A 20,936-nucleotide genomic window follows, 5' to 3' on the forward strand; every position below is an offset into this window, starting at 1 on the left:
GCGCAGATATGCGTTGGCGGGGGAGGAGGGGGGACGAGGCCCCGGTGATATGCGGTCCCAAGTCCTCAGTCGCTGGTTACCCCCCGCCCCGCTCACCTTCACGACTCCGGCCAGCTGCAGTTCTTGTCAGGGCTCCGCTGGGCCCCGCGGCCGCGGGCAGGACGCTGCTGGATGGAGGCTCAGGGGGGCGGGTCGCTCTGTCTACGAGCGCGGTTGCTCTCTCGCCCGACCCTGGTGCAGGCTGGCCGGTTGTTCCGGCTCCCCGGCAGGCCCCGATGGACGACATCCTCCGCTGTGCAGGCGTGCTCCGGTCCCTCGAAACTCAGGACGCGGGTGCTGCCATTTTGGTTCTCGGCTCCGGCTCTTCTCGCTCGACGTACGTCGGTGTTGGTTGTCTCCAACCGTCTGAAAGACAGATTAAGCGACAGATGATGAGATCCGGCGACGAATGGTGCAAGTTGCAGCTTTTAAAAGTTAGCAGAAATGCATGAAAAACAGCTTATGATGGCAAATCGGCACGGTGCTCACAGGAGACATGTCCGCTCTACATGGCAGTTAGCCACGCCCCCCCGGACACCACCAACTATATCAACATGGTCAACAACCTTCTGAGTGATAATACCAGCTATAAAATCCTCCGCACGGACCCCACACCTGCCCTTCAAGAAATGATAGCTCCAATCATCTATGAAGCCGAGGCTGAAGGATACATCAGTGCCCGCGAGGCCGCCTTCCTTTTCCTGCCTCATCCCCGCATCCCGGCGATGTATCCCCTACCGAAAATCCACAAGGGCATTGTGCCCCCACCAGGGCGCCCAATTGTGTCTGGCATTGGCTCCATTTTGGAACCCCTCTCTCAATTTGTAGACTTTTTTATAAAGGGCCAGATTCCCAAAATGACTAGCTATGTCAAAGACTCCACCAATATGCTGAATCTACTTGATACCCTGCAGTACGATCCACAACAAGAATGGCTAGTTACAATCAACATCAAGTATCTGTACACTTGGATCCCACAACAAGAGACTTTGAATATGCTGAGCAGACTATTACATTCTGGCATTGAACTACATGGCGTGTCGCCAACCTTCATCCACCAACTGGCAGAGATCGCACTGACCAAGAACTATTTTTTATTTCAAAATTCCTTCTACTCACAGGTATCCGGTACCGCGATGGGAGCAACTTTTGCCCCCAGCCTTGCCAACCTGTATGTTGACCTCTTTGAACAAGAACATATCTACCCTACTACCAACCCTTTTCTTGCCAATCTTGGCACATGGCGTAGATACATAGACGACATTTTCGTAATCTTCAAAGGGACGGAACAGGACCATGCTTCTTTTCATGCTTGGCTTAACTCACTCTATCCACACTTACAGTTCACACTAGACAAAGAGAAACACTGCACTCATTTTCTGGACCTTGCAATCTCCACAAACAATGGTAGACTAGTCTGAAGTGTCTACAAAATGTCCACCGACAGAAATTCCCTTCTATGCTATTCCAGTTACCACCCTAAAGCACTCAGAGACAATCTCCCTTTTGGACAATTCTTGCGATACCGCAGGCTGTGCAGCCAGACCCCCACCTACACCACACAGTCCAGCCTCCTACGAGAACAATTGGCAGACAGGGGGTACCCTCAGAAAATCATTAGGGACACTTACAAAAGAGCTAGAAATATTCCTAGATCTGTAACCCTACAACAACACACAAAACCAGCCAGCACTACAGGAATTACAGCAGTATTCAGTTACTCGCCCCTACTTAACAAGATCAAGAAAGAAGTCAAGACCTTGTGGCCGATCTTGAACACAGGGCACACCACCATCTCTGTACCACGTTTTGCTCTCAAAAGACGATCAAACTTGCGAGATAAAGTGGTTAAAATTCATTACCACTGTCATTAACTTTCAACACCAGTATTATCCCTGATAACCTTAAGGATGCCTGGGTCAAACACCTTATTAAAAAATCATCCTTGGACCCAAGCAACCGTTCCAACTATAGGCCCATCACCACTGTTCCCTTTTTACTTAAAATCCTGGACCAAGCTGCCTATATACAAATCCAGGAATATCTAGACGCAAATAAACTACTCGGCCTTGGACAATCCGGCTTCCGACCTAGGCACAGAACATAAACCGCCCTCGTAGATCTACAAACTCAAATTGTTGACCTGAAAGATAATGGCAAACTGTCCCTCTTACTGTTGCTTGACCTACCAGCAGCATTTGATTTGGTCAACCATCAAATTATCTGCCACAATCTCAAATCTGCAGCCTATTTCTCTGAGGAAGCCACCACATGGATTAACAAGATCCATGAGGGTCTTCTCCCCGTCAGCCTCCGCTGAAACATCTCTGTTCTTGTGTGGAGACACTTTATAATGTGTTCACGAAACTACTCTTTGATATTCTTGACTATTTGGGTACCACCTACACTAATTATGCAGATGACACCCAAATACTCATCCCTATCACTGATGACCACTCTATTGACTCTAAAGCCTTAAATGATGTCTATCTGGTCATCCAGGCCAGGATGTCACAAAACACAGGCTCTGTCTTAATGATGAGAAGACAGAGCTACTCATCCTAGGCTCAGGGACGTCATTTCACCAAAATGCCAGGGGTAGCGGAAGTGACATCACACGACCCTTGACCCCAGATGACATCACAGGACATGATTCATTTGACCCCACCCCGAAGTGATATCGCAGGAAGCGATGGAACACGACCTTTCAGCCGTTGACAAAACAGGAAGTGGCATCACATAGCATTGTACACTATGAAAAATATGGTTACGATATCACTATAATGTGATGTACATTTCACACAAGAATGGATCGCCATATGTATCGTTAAGATCAGTGTTTATAGGCCCATATTACCAAATTACTGTGAATGCAAGCAGACGTCCATGACCAAATGATAATGATGTGTTATTATATAGCACTTACACTTATGTGCTTCATATAGAAAAAATATACACCCAATATCACCCAACCTGTGTTGGTACTCATTTATCGACCTCAGAAGGATGAAAGGCTGAGTTGAGGTGTTTAAGAACAGACTAAATCAGTGACTCACCCCCTGAAGTGTGCCTGAAATAAAGCTTTCATGTGTCCAGCAGTTATTATATACAATTCCAGAAAGAGACATTATGTGGTATTCCTATTCTTTCTTATTTAGGGTCAGTGCTGAAAGTGTTAGACTTGTGGCACTCCTGTTCTTATTTTTTTCTTATTTTTTTTAAGGGGCCTGAACAAGAAAGCCAGCCAATCCAGAAATAAAGCGCCACATGGTTCTGGCCACAGCCCAGGAGCTTGCATTAAAAAAAAGAAAAGAAAGAAAAATCCTTTTTTTTTTAAGAGGTCGCAAGGGAGACCTCAGCGGTTGCAGTTGTGACCTCTGGTGACCCCTAAATGATGTATAGACTCAATAGACTGGGCCCAGCATTGAAATCCTTCATCATTGATGGCAATACCATCAAGGTAACTAATGACACAAACACTGTAGGCATTTATCTTGATTTTACCTTATCTCTCACTAGACAAACCAATGCCGTTAGTTCAGCCTCAGCCTACACATGCAAACTTATTACAGCTTGTCGACCATTCCTTACTACCTCCAACTGCACTATACTTGCGAGAACCCTCATCATGTCAAAACTTGACTATTGCAATGCCCTATATCTAGATACCAGTCAAAGGAACCTCAACAAGCTACAGGTAACCAAAACCAATGCCATCAGGGCAGCACTAAATGTTCCTAGGAATCAACATATCTCAGACACCAGACGGAGTCTACACTGGCCCTCAGTCCCCCAAAGAATCTCCCTCAAAACTCTTGCACTCACGCATAAATGTCTGGCTAAAAAGGTGCCAGAATACCTGGCGAACCGCTTCACACCCCACACTTCCACCCTCCCCCTGAGATCAGCCAAAGCTCACAGTCTCTCACTTCCAAGATTCAAGCTTCAGAAAGCTGGGGGTTCCAGTTTTCCGGTTTTCGCTTCAAAATTGTGAAATTCACTTCCCAACCCACTTAGATCTGAACTTTCTTACCACTCATTCAAAAACAAAGCCAAAATGTGGATCCTTACGCAGGATTCTCAAAGTCCCCCCTTGACTGTAATAACCGACACTGCTTGCCGGCTGTCTGACCGGCCGGGTCGACTTTTACTTACTTGATCTTCTTTCTGCTATTATTGTGTAAATATCTTACAATTTAATCTATAATATGTACCCTTAAGGTCACTACTTTCACATTGTAATGATTATGTTTTCATCTTGCATATTATTGCAATTTGTAATTATTTGTACATTTTGTATAGTTTACTGTTACATGTTCAGTGTTTATTTTCATACCTTGTAACCTGTAACCGCTAAGAAATGCACCCAGATGCCTTCGGGGCATGCACACTATATAAATAAAGTGGAGTGGCAGTCTCTGCAGTGTCTTGCGAGTTCCTGCTGGTTTCCTGTGTTTTGGAGTCTGTCTCCAGTTTCTACTACTGAGAGGGTCGAACTTTTACTCAAAACCCCTCTTTCCCGCAGAGCGGCCGCGGACTGGCTGCAGAGTGGCAGTCTCTGCAGTGTCTTGCGAGTTCCTGCTGGTTTCCTGTGTTTTGGAGTCTGTCTCCAGTTTCTACTACTGAGAGGGTTGAACTTTTACTCAAAACCCCTCTTTCCCGCGGAGCGGCCGCGGAGTGGCTGCAGAGTGGCAGTCTCTGCAGTCTATGGCAGCTAGGGCAGGGCGGCTTCTGAGTAGGAAAAGCCGCACTCCCCGAGTGACTCAATTGCTGCCGCTGCGGTGACCAAAAAGACTTTGACGTCGGCGGGAGTTTCAATCCCCGCCACTCACCCGGAGTCAACGCCACTGCAACCTGATACCCCAGGTCCTCGATTGCGGAGCGCCAAATCAAAGATGATCCAGGTGCCTAACCAGCCCAACCAGCCTCACTCGGATCTCGAGGCAGACTCTTCGGTGCCAAGGCTGGCTTCCATCATACCCGGACCGTCTGCAGCAGTGAACCAGGGCCCGGGAGCACGCCAGCTGGATGCCCGGGATGCCCGGGATGCCCGGGAGTCTGTACTGTCGGCTTGGACACCAGTTTGTATTCCTGCCGGTCCCCAGTCAATGGAGAAGTCCCCCGCGACCGCCAGTTACCGTCTGCCGTGTGAAGCATTTACGGAGTTGCCCCTCGGAGGAGGGGAAGCGCCGTGTGTCACAGGTGAGGAGGGTCTGGTGGGTCTGGTGGGTGAAGACGGGACGGCGGGTGACAAGCTGCCTCCCGCTGACCCTCCGTGCTTGTCACGCCCAGGAGCCTGTAGCCCCAGTTGCCAGGCGGGCAATGAGGTCAGTGGAGATGCAGCGCCAGTAGATGATCTGCCAGTTCCGATAAGTTTGGACGCAAACCGCCTTACAGTGGCACCGATCCTGCACCCTCCCCCCCAGATGTTGGCGGCCCTCTGGAGGTGGACGTGCTGGAAGGAGCGAAACGAGCGGTTTCAATTGAAGCGGCTCCTCCCGACATGGGATTGTTCGACCCTCTGATAAGGGCTGCGAGAGCCGACAGGGCAACCAAATTAGCTCAGGTCCCCACACATGTCTCACATCCAAAAAAGAGAGGAAGACTGATCCGCAAGAAACGATGTGCACATTCAAACCAAAAGCTGGGGATAAAAGCCCAGCAAACACAGCGCCCAAGACATTCCTGCGCTTCGTCAAACCTTCAGTATAATCAGCAGAAGGATGATACAACACAATTGTCGGTGAACAACAGATTCTTCGCAAATCTCCTAAAAATGAAAGCCTTACCCTTAGGGGAACTTTCGGATGCGGAGATTTTAGAAGTAACAGCGGATCAAAACGCTCCCTTAAATGTTATGGGAGGCTCTCCTGACTCGCGTTTAGCCTTCTCACTGAAACCTCCACGCTTCTCCTTTGCAGGACCTGTGGAAGAAGCAAACATCAGGTGGCACTTTGGCTCTCCCCGAACTGGTGCACCACCCCCGCTAATGCCACCTACCAAGATTACATCCGACCTGGAGGGAGCTACTAACTTTTCAAACCCCCAATCAGCATCGGCTGTTGGCACGGCCCTTGAAGCAACGGGCCCCTTTGCCAGGCCTCCGCCGGTTGGGTCGGTGGTCTCAGCAGCCACATCATCGATAGCCAAGTCTGTTCTGCAAAAACAGGCATGCTTAAGATCTCCGGTGACCACCCTCATCGACTTAAACGGTGTCGAAGATCCCGCTTTCACTTACTCTCATGGAAATGAAACAGAAATCAGTGTCTCAGCACCTTCGACTCCGGATCAATTTGATCAGGGGTCCATCGAGGTGCCTGGTTCAGAGAAGCAAGGGAAAGTCTCGGTTTCAACCGAGCCTCTTATGCAAGAAAAGGGCTCCGCAGTGGTGGCACAAACAAGCTATGGGACCCCCAGTCCTTCTATTGGCCAGCTGCATGGGAGCACCCAAACGGTATCTAGCTTAACGAGCCCCATACATTCAAAGGAGAATGGAGGAAAGCCCACAAAAGACACCTCGCCTAAAACAACGGACCTAAGACTTATTATGTCAACTGTAACCCTGGCCATGGCTCCTTTTTGTAAACTATATGAGTCAATAAACGACTCAATGAGAGACCACACCTCCATTATAGCGATGATGAATAGCCGTCTAATTTTTTTGGAAGGCTACATCAACGCTCTGAACAGCAAAATGGAAAAGGGCACCAAAGACGAGGAGTTCGGTCAGTCCTCAGTACAACCAACGAAAGGCCCCTGGTGGATGCTAGTTCCCAGACCCCGGCCCCAAGTTCGCAACCTCAACTTGATGAACCGAGAATAACTGTCAGTTACGTGCCCCAGTGTGAGGGTCTGACTCCGACCAAGCCACAGTCCACCAAGGCCAAGGGAAATGGAGCACTATGTGATGAACCGAATGAAATCACTATAGACCAGAGGCATGTTCCGGACAGGAAAGTAAAGGTGGCTACTTCTGTAACAAAAGGTCATCCTACGACCCAAAGCAAACGATTATAAAGTTCTTTCCCCCCCAACCGACCATTAACAAAGTACAATCGGCGAAAGACCAAGGTGAAAAGAACCGCGGGTCCGAGACCCCCCTTAATTGCGAAACACCAAAATCAGTGGCTGAACGGGAAATTCCAAGTCTGATGTCGGGGCACAACAAATTAGATAGTGCTCCCGTAAATAAGGAATCAGAGCATGTGATTGACGAGGACTTATTGAACTGTAGTGTTTATACACTATCTGATGATAAGGAATCAACAAATAATTCTCGTCATATGGACAAGGAGCCCTCGCCCTTTTGTACTTTGGAAAGTCGCTGTAAGAAGCTTCAAAAAAAGTGTAGCTGGGGGGCGGGACCGTCGAAAGACAACAGCCCCAAAAGGCACCATACTAACTTCCAAGAAGCGAAAAGGGGAGAGCCCAATTTTGAAAATCCTCGCTTAAGACCGGGGGTAAGAAGACCCGACTCTCCTCCAAGATCCAGTTCCCCGTCTGTAACTAAATGGGTGTACGCCACCCGGGACAAATGGTTTGCGGAAAATCGACTTTCCCCAGCTACAAATACGAAAGACAAGCAAAAGCTGCACCTCTCCAAAGCTGATGTAAACAAAGGACGAGGGTCAACGGCATATGCTTCTAAATCAAAACGAAATTTCAAAATCGAACAGCTGCCAAATAACAGAAACTATGTGATATTAAATAGAAGCTACCTGCTACAACTGCTCAAATGTATACCATCGCTCAGGAAAATCGAATCAAATGACCTTACCAGGGTCGAACCTTTTCACCAAGGAAAAATGGCATGCGCTTATCTGCACGTGCAAACAAACTGGGCCAAAGTGAGAATTTCAGAGGCGGCGGAACAACTATTAAAAATGGGCTTTGACCTGTTTGAATTGGAAGAGAGTGCACTATTTACCCCTCCCACCAAACCTGCAGAATTAACAAATCCAGCTACACCATGCACCGTAGTTGCGAAAAGCAACAAACCACAATTGTGCTCTAGACCTGGCAAGGAGAGAGGATTCCGACAAATTTGTACACACAATGAACCAGCTTTACAGATGGCCTCCCCCCGGTCTTCTCTTTGGAATCCCAGTGGCAAAGAGGAGAGCCAGTGTCTTAAAATGGCAACAAAGATAGACGGAATTGCCCTAAATGATCCTTTGGGTACAGGAAGATGCCCTCAAGGACCCAGGTTGAGAATTGTAAGGACCATACATCAAGTACCGGAGGGCAAAGAGTCCCGCACCCATGAACTTCAACAACAAGTTCCACTAGCTGAACAATGGGTATGGTTGCCCAACGCACTGACGATAAACAAGAACAAATAGCAATTTGTCGCGTGTCTGTCCGCACCACTCGCCTCTACACAACAAACTGGTAAACCAAATATCTCCCTGGGGTCATGGAATACACGTGGTTTCCAGCATTTAACGAAACAAGGAGACCTAAACTTGGGATGTTTAGATATCATCTGTTTGCAAGAAACCTGGATGACAGAACGCCCCTCCATAGACGGATATGATTTGACATTCGCTCCAGCTGTTAAAGGACCTTTTGGCAGACCGTCATCAGGCCTTATAACTGCAATTCGCTGTGGATCCGGTCTACACTTAAAAAACACTCTGAGAGCGACATCTCACTTATTGATCACAGAAGTTATCTGGAGTGAGGCAGAGGTGGAAAAGAGAACGTCCAGAACACAACCCTTAATCATCTTCAATGTATATTGGAACCCTGCGATTATGACTGATTCATTCTTCTTAGCACTGATTGAGGACTCAATCGATGAAGCACGAATAGGGTGTCCTGAGGCCCTGTTGATCATCTGCGGAGATTTAAACGCCACCTGGTCACCACGTGATTCTGCCGATGACCTACCTCTTTTTTCGACTCTAAGAAGTGAACGTGGCGAGGCTTGGCTGTCGTTGATGTCATCTCGTGATCTGCTCTGTGCTGAGGATTTATTCCCAAGAGATGAGAGGCCGCCCGCCTGGGAAAGAGGTAACTCCTCAGCGGACCTGGACCACATCTTCGTAAACAGGCTTTTGGCAGCGTTGACCACTTCGTTCGAGGTACGCAGGTCCTCGGCCAGCGACCACAACCTGCTTGTACTGGAATGGAAGACTACAAGGCCTGTGAACTCAGTTATGCCAGCACAAGTGGAGCTAAATAACCAGCAAAATCGTTTAAGACTCTCAGAATCCTCAATCTCAAAGATACAGGCTAAATATCTGGCAATTGGAAATGAGGACAACCGTCTGAGTGACCCGCAAGTACCAGACTATCAACCTCTTCTGGTTCCTTTTAGAGCTAAATTTGCCGGCCTCAGACACAACAACGACTGTGCTATACATCAATACAGTCAAGAACTGGTCCTTAAACGGAGATCGGTAAGACAAGCTAGAAGAAAATTTGCCGCTTCTCCCTCACCTGAAAATCAGGCAATCTTGAATCAAGAAAAGAAATCCTACAAATCATGGCTTAAGCACCACCGTAGCCAATTTTACCAACAATATGCCGAAGCGATGCTGAAGCTTGTAAGCGGCCACCACCCCCGTGAATTCTGGGCACTCCTAAGATCCTTTTTGTCGCCCCACGAGATTCTACCATCTAATCCTATCGGGGAAATAACTTGGATAACATTCTATTCAAACCTGTTCAAAGCACCAGCACCGTCAAGCGCCTATGAACTTAATACTAAACGGGCACCATGGATAGACTTGAGCAGGGAATCTGAGATTCTCAAAATCCTGCATAGACTAAAGCCATCGCGAGCACCCGGCCCGGACGGAATAACAAACCTTGACCTAAAGAAATACCCAAGTCAGTGGGCTGGGCTGATAAGCGAAATCTTCAAACGCTGCAAACAGGCAAGGCAAATCCCGTCTTCATGGACAACATCTATCAAAGTCCCGATATTCAAGAAGGGCAGGAAAGAAGATCCAAAAAACTATCGCCCTATCGCACTTTTGGATACGGTTGGAAAGGTGTTTGGTTCTCTATTACTACAAACATTCCAGGACTGGGCGAGGGAGGCCGAATGTGCGGACCCGTTTCAAACAGGATTTACAAAAAACAGCGATACAACCACTAATATTATGTTCCTCAGCGCACTCAAAAGTAAGGTGTTGGGAGGAGGCCCACGAGTGTTTTTTGCGTTCATAGATCTGGCGCATGCCTTCGATCAACTAAACCGTGAGCGCCTATGGAGAAAACTGAGTCTCTGGAAATGCCCGGACGAACTCCTCCAACCGATTCAAGCTTTACATCAAGAAACAAGGATGCGAGTGAGACTAACCCAGGCTGGTCTGTTATCATCCGAAATTCCAGTTGACCGCAGAGTGAAACAGGGTTGCCCACTGGCTCCGTCACTCTTCATCGCCTACCTCGGCGATTTCAAAACCTCGGAGCAATCAATCCGCTCTTTTCCACCAACTATGGGCAAGTTGAAAACATCGAGATTACTCTATGCTGATGACTTAATCTTAATGGACTTGACTCCTATCGGTCTCCAGCGTCAACTCGACCATCTGGCGACATACATCAGAGCAAACGATCTAACTATAAATACAGCCAAAACCAAGATCTTGATAATGGAAAAACACAAACGTCCTAAGGAAAAACTTGCCTGGTACTTGGAGGGGGCAGCACTGGAAAAAGTTGTAAATATTATATACTTGGGAGTAGCTTTGGACTGCTCGAGTATAAATGCAACCCTCCAAAGCAGCTTAATGACCAAGGCAAAAAACCTAGCGGCACAAGGCCGGGCGCTGGACAACAAGTTCGGTGGTTTTTCCCTGTTACCTTTGATTACATTTTACAAGATGAAGGTGGTGCCAACCCTCACCTATGCTGCAGAAGCCCTCCCTCATACACCGACAAACCTGTGGCTGAAGCTTGAGGGCTTATTTTGGCGCACCGTTCTAGGCCTCCCTAAGTCAACATCAGCCCCCTTGATCAGAAGAGAGCTTGGCCTATTATCGTTGGAAGGGACCGTGGAAATCAAATCGATGATACTGTACAGGAAGTTGCTGCTCTCGGACTGCCCTCATGTGCTAGCTATTGTACGCACGGAACTATTGACACCTTCCCCCTCTGTGCTAAATTCCTGGGAAATGGCTCGCAAAAAGAAGCTCGTGGAAATAAACTCTTCGGAGCAGGATCTTATCGGCAATGCGCTAAAAATAAAAAGGAAAATCAGTGAGCTTGACTGGATTGAAACCTTGAACATTGCTTCTAAAGCAAAATCTGTCAGTCATTTGCCTTCCTATCAGAACAAATTAAATACTGTACCGAACTATTTGAGCAAGTTCCCAAATAAAGCAGCTAGAAACCTGTTCTTGAGAGCGCGTCTGAACCTACTGCCGACAAATGAGATCTTAAAACTCAGAGGACAAAGTAACTCGAACACGTGTCGTTTTTGCAAAAACGAGACACACGTAGAAACCATTCGCCATCTTCTTTTAAATTGCCCCGGAACCAGAGCCGTAGGCGAGAAATTTCTGCTACCACACCTTTCTGCATCTTATACCAGGGAAGAAGAAACGTGGTGGACACGTTTGATGAGCGGAGAAAGAAATACCTGGACTATCGCCACTACACAGACTCTGAAGTTTATTCTATCTCTCTGAAAACCCCTTTCTTCTCTCCTCAACTTTCAGCCCTTAGCTCTACTCTGATTCTTCACTTCGTTTTGATTTCGATCTGTTGTAAAAATCATTAATTTGATTAAATCAACTAAATAAATAATAAAAAAAAAATACAAATTCAAATACAGAAGCTTTCTGGATTCATACATTTAATGCCTTGACTACTGGAGGCATGAATGATGAATGACCTAGGTTTACATTGATTTCATTGACTGTTTTGCTCTATCTATGCACATTTTCAGTGATGCTACTCGGACGTGCTATTTTGTGTGTCTGTAATTTATTTAAGAATGTACTGTGATCATATTGTACATGGCCATTACAATGCAGATTTACACATTATACATGTACTTTACAATGGTGATTTATGTTGGATTACATTTTATACTGCATTTTCCAAATTATGCACATCTTGCTATCTACACCTCTGCATTCTCAGATGCATCTTCCCTTACCTCTCCTACCCTTACAGAGTCACTGCAATCATGGCCATTATACTCTCCAGCCTAGACTATGCCAATGAATTCTACGTGAGCACAGCCACATATTAGCAGAGAAATTCCTATCTCCATTACTCCCTTCTTGGGCATACTCCTGGAGAAGCTGGTCATCTCTCAACTGATCCCACACTGAATCCCCTGGTTGTCTCCATGACCACTAGTCTGGCTTCAGGGCAGCCAGAGTCACAGAAACTGATCTACTGAACACCAATGAAGACTTGCACTCAAATCTCAATTCCAACTGTCGATCCGTTCTTGTCCTTCTGGGTCTTTCCAATGCCTTCGACACGGTCAATCATGCCACCCTGACAAATCGGCTCTGTGACACCCTTGGCATCAAATGCCTGGTTTTGTACTGGTTGGCCTCATTTTTCTCCGACTAACCTTCCTGTTTTAACTAGGCCCTTTTCTCTCCCCTATCACACTCTCCACCTGCAGCGTCCCTCAAGGCTCTATCTTCTTACAGTGGCTCTTCAACATCCTACCTTTCCCCTCTGGCCCACCTGATCTCCTCCTCCTCTCCACACTTCCAGTGTTATGCTGATGAGGCACAGCTGTCCAACAAGCTTCCCTCTACTGCCTCCTCTTCCTCCTCTCTCATCCCTTCCTGTCTGACTGCTATCCAGGCATGGTGTACTACCAATGACCCCTGCCTTAATACCAGTAAGGCTGAGATCCTTCTAATTGGGACCCAAGCTCACCCCTTCGCTCATGCCCTCTATGGGTCCCCTACCCTCACCATCTTGTGAGGAGAAAAAGCTTGATGTCATCTTTGACTTCTCTCTCTCCTACTCTCCTCACATCACAGACCTTGCCATGGAGGCCCACTATAAGCTACACCTCCTCAGAGGCATGCCCCCTTTCCTCACCTTCCCCCAGAAACTCAATGTCTCCAGAGCTCTGGTCCTCTCTGGGCCGGACTACTGCAAAAGTCTCTTCCTCAGTCTTCCTTTATCCTCCCTTCGCCCCGTTCAACTAAACCCAGAATAGGACTGCAAGACTTATCCTTGGCCTCAAGCCCAGGGACTTCATCTCTCCAGCCCTAAAATCTCTCCACTGGATCCGGGGTGATGCTACAATAAAGTTCATTACCCTCTGAATCATCCACAAGGCTTTCTGGGGTCTGGGACCCTGCTACATCCAACTCTGTCTCCCCAAATATCTCCCTGCTAGAGCCCTTCGGTCTTCTAGCTCCAACTCTCTGCAGATCAGACACTTATCTAAGCAGAGAGTGGGAGTAGAGCTCTCTTCTCCACAGGAGCCTCCCTCTGCAAGAGTCTCATTGCACCTCTCAGGCTTGAGCCAGATCTCCTTAAGTTTGTGAAGCTCCTCAAGACCCTAATTTTCTCTTCTTCCTTTCCTCTCTCCCTCCCCTGATAACACCCCTGTCTGCCACAGTGATTGACTGGCTGCCTGGTTCCCTCTGAGTTATACAGGGTATGATCCCCCCTCCCAGTCCATGCCCCTCCTCACACTTAGCTTGTGGACCCCTACCCCATGCACCCCATGCAATCACTGGCACCTGCCCTCCTGGCCTCACCTTAACACTTCCCTAGCCCCCATGGCCCCCCTCCTCCAACTCCCCTTTCACTTGCATTCTCCCCTCTTTACCCTGCACTTCCCTTCCCACCCTAGCACATCACATTTCATACAGACCGGCACTCCGCCCCCTCCCCCTCGCACTTCTTGTCACTGCACTTTCATGATCCGATTGTCACAAGGCCTAGTAGGGCAGTTATTGTTATCTTTCTCCCTTGTCCCCCCCTTTGTTGTCTTCTGGTGCCTTGAAACACCATTTGTTGTATAGGTGACTTATAAATATCCAATTAAAAACAAAACACTGCAGCCAGGCTCCTTCTGGCCCCAGAAAGCACATCACACCTGCCCTCAATATCCTCCACTGGCTCACTGTCGGGGGACGAGCCACTTTCAAATCCATGTGCATCACTCACTGTGCCCTCCACAAGACAGTCCCAGAATACCTTCAACAGAAACTCTCCTGTTACCAACCCAACAGAAACCTGGGATCAGGCACTGCACTCCTCCTGGTGATCCCTCTCTTAAAATTGACAAGAATAGGGGGATCCTCCTTCTCGCTTCAAGCCCCCTCTATCTGGAACACTATCCCCATTAGCGTACGATGCACATATGATCACCTTGCCTTCTGGAAGGCCCCCAAGACCCGTCTCCCCTCCCCCCACTTCCTGACGATCGATTGCCACACTCTGGGTTATTCAACCACCTCTCAGGTCAGCTGGGGTAACAATGAACCCGCCATTAAATATACCAAGCGACAGAGAAATAAACTCCAGCAGAACAGGAAAGTATTCATGCCACCTCAATGAAACCAAGAAACCAGCCAGAGCACATAGGTACATATCACACTCCATGCTCATGGAAGATAACCGATGGCAAGGCCACTCACGTGCACGCATCTGCTATCATACAGTATTCTAAGAAACATCTCACAACACCTCTGCCATAAGAATGCAGCTATCCCCCACGTCAAACGTGGTCTAGCTGGACACATAATAAGTCTACTATCAAGACTGCATCACAGCACCCACCAACATGCCAGCTCAATATGGGTTTCTAGAAGAGAATAAGCCACCCCTACCCACTTTTGTATTGGCTATAATGCACACACGCATTCTAAACTCACTCCTCACTCCTCTTAAGTCTATGACTACCAACTCCACGCTCAAAGCTAATGACCTTGAGGAATACTTTGCTGCAAAAATGTCCAAAATAATAAACTCTCTCATGACCTTCTTCACACTCCCTCCTCTGATATTTTACACACTGCTTACTCTTCCATCATCCTCTGAATCTATCTCCCACTTTAGTCACACTAATACTGATTAAGTGCTATCTCTATTGATGAAGGCTAAACCCTCTTGTGCCCCATCTAACCCACTTAATCCTCACCCAGTCAGGCCGATTTCCCCTATATTGGCCTCTCACCTCGCTGAACTCTTCAACCTGTCCTTCGACTCTGCTTGCTTTCCCTCTGCTTTCAAAACAGCTGAGGTCATCCCTTTCCTAAAAAAGTAAGCGGTTCACCCGAATCTACCAGCTAACTTTTGCCCAGTGTCTTTCCTTCCGCACTACTCTAAAGTGCTTGAAAGGGTTGTGTTTAACCATCTTAACAATTTTGTAGATATCTGCAACCTTCGAGACCCCTAACAAGCAGGTTTCTGCTCCTGTCACACCACAGAAACTGCTCTAATGAATGTGTTCAACTTCATCGCCTCTGATAAGCACTCACACTCATCCTCTATCCTAATTCTCCTTGACCTGTCTGCTCCCTTTGACACTGTTGATCACTCTGATCTCCTTTTGTATTGGGATTTGTGATCAAGCCTTTGCCTAGATTAAAGCCTCCTTTGCACCTTGCCAATTTTCTGTCTCATTGAGCAACAACACCCCTCAACTCACTCCTCTAACTGTTGGTGTTTGACAAGGTTCTGTCTTTCGCTCTGCCATTAAATATTGGATGGCTTTGCACTCTCTGATGTTGACCTCTACCAAAGCAGAGGTACACTTCTTCTCTGACAAAAGCCCTCTTTCATCTCTTCCTCAACCTACCTAGTTCCCAACTGGCACACTCTCCTACTCTTCTTCAGCTAGAAACATCAGCCTCATCTCTGACCTTTCTCACACCTTCTCTAATTTCATCTCGTAAACAAGAACAGCAGCTCACATCAACCTCTTAAATATAAGGAAAATCAGGCACCACCTTCTTTTCAACACTGACAAGCATCTCTTAAAAACTCTTGTCTTCTCTAAAGTGGACTACTTTGCCATCATTCGCTTTGGTTTCCCCAACTATGCTTTCTGTCCTCTCAACAAGATCATTAACTTCGCTACCAGGACGCTCTTTGAACTCCATCACTTCACACCTACTTCCTCGTATCGCCACACAATTGGATGGCTGATGATGCAAAACAAGGCCAGCTTCAAATATCTTCTCCTGGTTAACAAACCTATCCATGGTAAGGCACAACATTATCTATCCTCCTCTATCCAATTCTACGAGCCTTCTCATAATCTATGCTCTGCCTCTTTGACTACCCTTTTGGCTCCTCGCCGTTCCTTTCATCCTCTCGCTTCCGTTATTTCTCTCTTCTTGCTACCTTTGCGTAGAATTCTCTTCCCCTGGACATCCCAGAAAAAGTCTGAACAGATGTGTTAAAAACCAAACTAAAAGCCTACCTTCTCGCCTCTGAGTTACCCTCTTAACCTACCTCTCATCTGCCTGCTAGCTAACATTTTTCCATTGCCTTTAACCTGCCTTTGTTCCTCACTTCCTCTGCCTCCATTCTAGCACTTCACACATCTTGGTAACATCTCGAGCACTGCTGGCTGTACAGCCTACCTGCACTCAAATATGTCCAATGTTGGTTGTCCTTAATCTATGTTCATCCACTTATGAATTGTCCCCAGTGACTGTTCCATTTACTCCGTCCACCACCTGGTCAGAATTTCCCTCAAACTCACCCCATTGTAAGACACTCACTGCTTCTCCTAAAATCTGAATTCTCATCTATTGTACATTCTTTTGTGATCAAAAGAGAATTGTCCTCCTGTTTATAAATAAATAAAAATAAAATAAAATCCTCTGACAAATTTTCCATACCTTGAATTTCGACACTCCAAGGGCATTCCACTACAGCTCTTTCAGACCATACCAATGGGAAAAGGTGTTATACAAATGACAAATGACATTACATTTTCCACTAAAATCTTTCTGTTAGAGCTTTTTTTTCCAATTGGTTGCTTTTATCTTCTAGTTTTTACCAGTTATGAATGATTGATTTCGTTTCTCATTTATTATTGAGTTAGCTGTCTGGGCAACTTTACATATAATTGTCAAAGATTTGTTTGCAACCTGTGATTTTGGAAGGTAGCTGAGAAGTTGTCTATGGTAGTATATTAGATGGTCCTAACTCTGTTTTTAGCATTTTTCACATTATATTATAACCATCTCATTTATGTTTTGATCTTTGTTTTATTTGAGTTTGATTGTATTTCTTATTTTTCCTATATTTTCCTCTCACCCTAGTGATCCTCATTCTTCTTATCCTTATGCATCCATTCTTACAGAGGAGCTGGAATGGCAAAGGGAGCAAGGAAGTGGGAGAACTCTGGAGTGGGAGAATGAGTTGAGTAGAGCAATCAGTAACTTGCAAAATGCTCTTTGAAGAGCAGGGTCTTTGGGCCCTTGCTGAATTGTAGCATGGAGGGGGCAGTCTTATCTGTGATGTTAACTTGTTCCGGGGTAAGGGCGCATAGCAGGAAAAGGCATGTTTACTTTTTATTCCCTCTTGCAGTATTTGGTTTCCATCCTGTCTATGTGTTGGTTATTGCTGGTGTGTTGACCACCAGAGATGGTGAATTTCTGTGCCAAGTAGGGTGGTATTTTGTTTGCTGTTGCATTGTAGATGATGCAGGCAATCGTGAACAAGATGTGTGCTTGAAGGTGTAGCTAGTGCAGCTCCTTGAGGAGTGGGTGATTTAGTTGAATGTTCTTATTCCTATAGTGAAGGCTGCTGCACAATTCTAAATGGCTTTCAGAGGGGCCAAGATGGCATCTGGAATGCTGCATATATGGTGTTGTCTCCATCCAGGTGGGAGATGACCGGGTCTTGGCCAACCGTTGTGAACATTATGGCAGGGATAATAGATGAGCGCAATATGGTGTCACGCTGCTTGCGTCTTCTTGGAGAAGTCTATTTTGAATGAAAGTTCGTAATTGATAGTAAAGTCAAGAAATGTTGCACCGGCTCAGAGTTGAGGTGTGTATCCATGGAGCTTCGTCACTACTGCTCTGCAGGAGTACAGTGATGGGTTGTGGGTAAACCACCTATTCAGCCCCACTCCACCACTAAACCAGTGATCCCAATAACAAAGGTGAAACAGGTACAGCCCTAAAGGAATACATCCTTTGCTTATTTTGGTAGCAATGGGAGAGATTAGGCTTTACTCATTAGGGGTGTTGGCTGGTAACAGTAGTATCCTAAACAACTTAAATACAATGACTCCAAAATAAAAGAATGTCTAATCAAGGTTCTGAAAAAAAACAGACAGTTTTAATCAAACAATAACAGGCAAACCATCAATTAGGACATATTAGAAAATCACACTTGTAAATAAACTCACAAAATATAGACTGGTGAAAAAGGCAGATGAGCACATGTGCTCAAGCAATCAAATTGAGAAACACGGCCAATGTTCAAAGTTAAATTCTTGAAGAAAATGGTAGACGTGGGGGGCTTAAAAGTCCCTGCGATCCCGAATGAGGAGCAGGGAGATAAGGCCTCTTCGCAGTACCTCTTTTCTTTGGGGTGCTTGACAGTGTTGAACTGGACTTGTTGGTGCTTTAGCTGCAGTAAGCCAGTTTGAGAGTTTTGAGTCAATGCAATCCCAGCAGTTAGCATTGAGTTGTTTCAAACGTGCAGGGCTCAGATAGGTCAATCAGCGTTTCCTATGGTAAGATGATGTCTTCCAACGGTTCAGGGTACCAATCGAATCAGTGATGAGACAATGGCTCTGCTGAATCAAGTCAGGATTCGATACGGGTGTGTTCTACGGCTTCCAGTAGTTGAGTCAGCACTGGAGTCAGTTGCTGTCATGATGTCGAGCCAGTGATCAGGTTGTCCAAGATGATCCATGACAATGGGACGAGTTACTCATGGCTCGAAGTGCAGCAAGCAGTTTGAATTCAGCATCAAGTGCAAAAAGAAGCACCATGGGTCCTGTGGTGGCTTGACGGTGCTGAGCATAGTTGATACAACTCAAAAATGTCTTGAGGCAGCGGAAACAGGATTCCAGCTGCTTCTGGCCTTCTTGGTTACTGGAAGGCTCCATCTAGAGACTCCAGGGCAAGGTAATTCCTTCTGCTCTGCACTCCCACTCAGGGAGCTTGGCTAGCACCTACAGGCAATCCTTCACCTCCAGAGAACAGCCTTCTGGTTTCAGTACAGCCAGCAAAGAGGCAATAACATGCAACCCATATAACGCGACTTGCCTGCCCAAATTCATGCTTCATTAAACAACAGTTTTCAAATCAATTTCAAATCCCACATAAAACATGGTGTCATGAACACTGAAATAAATGAAACACATCACAAATGAAAAAATGATACTTTCCATAGCGCATGAGCTGGAGCTAGCTTTGTGAGAGGCGCTGCCGGTGGGAGGTACTCTAACCTCCTGGAATTTGGAGACTGACTGTTAACTCAACTCAGGGGTGATGGATGGACAGTTTTGAATAACACATTACCGTTGACATGACCTTCTTGGAAACCCTTCAAATCATTCTTTCAGCCTTCCTAACATTAGAGAAGAGGAAAGACCATATGCAAACCCAGACTGACCCCACCACAAAAGTGGCAAAGCAACCACAACTGCTAGGTGATAACACTTCTGCACACAAATACAAGCACGCCAGCCATGTTTCAGCCTCATTGCGCATTATCCGTGATGTGTAACGTGGGTCTCTATTTACCCAAATTCAGTACCCACATCTGGGCATAGCCTCCACAATTAAGGTGACTTCAACAAAGAAGAGTGAAGGTTGGGAAGGTTTTGAATGAATCATAACCACTGGCATTGCTCCGAGCATGCCTCCAAACTATTATCAACCTAACATGCCATTATAGGAGGATAAGAACTTATGCAAATCCTAGTACCAGTGGTAATGATTCCGATTCCTTGAAAAGCTTCCAACCACTTTCTTAAACGTAGGGCCTTGTGCTTTTGCTTGTTTTACTCTCTGTAAAGGGGGACATTGTATTCAGAATACATTTGTGTATCTGCTTAAGTAACTGATTAGGGAACAGAATCACTAATAATAACTAATAACTAATCAAACACAAATGAGTAAACATGAAAAAAGCTATCATGATTCCACATGTTGTCATCATTAAAGTGTGTGCACATGCGCATTGGAAACACCGACCGCATTCTTGCTGCATTCCACTCATGGAAACGTGGAAAGGAGGTGCTAAAGCTGGAAGAGGTCTGGGCACCAGATGGGCGCTCGCATTTTTGGAGCACGCAAAGGCAGTGACAGGATGCTCCTGCAGTCCTGGGCAGCCGCCATCTCCTTTACTGGGATGCCTCTTGCTCATGCCCTCTGCTCACTCTGTTGCGGTGGGATTTTTCAGATTTTATTATTCTGGTATAGTAGGCAATAGTCCCTGTATTCATGGCATCCCTTCTATTTCTCAGAAACAGTACACTGTGAATAGTTGCCGGGCGACCTGGAGATGAAATGTGTGTCCCACACACACTACGTGCTGCGGGCACTTTGTGCTGTGGGGAGTGACCCTGTAAGTACACACGATTCCCATGGCTTATTTTAGTATCGTGTGCACTTATTTTCAAACATGCACATGTGTTGTGTGTTTTTGACTCCATGGGGCTGATTCCTAGAGCGTTTTTCTATGGGATGGCACCATTATAAAACACTTCTGTGAATCAGGCCCTATGTGGTCATTGAATCTGGCATTTCCTCCAAGCTGGGCGAATACAGACAGCCTCTTTGTGCATTTGTGTGTATTCCATTCGTCAGAGCTGTGCTCTCCTTTGGAGGTTTAAATTCAAGAAATGGCAATGTGCTTTCTCTTACAATGTGCATCTCCTCTTTTTCTAGGTGCTGTGTGTGACAGGTGATGCTGAATAATTTGAGTAACGTTGGCAAACAGAGCTATGAATGGTTTGTCATCCA

This window comes from Ambystoma mexicanum, chromosome 9 (genome assembly GCF_040938575.1).
Source record: "Ambystoma mexicanum isolate Mex_15411 chromosome 9, UKY_AmexF1_1, whole genome shotgun sequence".
Classification (NCBI taxonomy): domain Eukaryota; kingdom Metazoa; phylum Chordata; class Amphibia; order Caudata; family Ambystomatidae; genus Ambystoma; species Ambystoma mexicanum.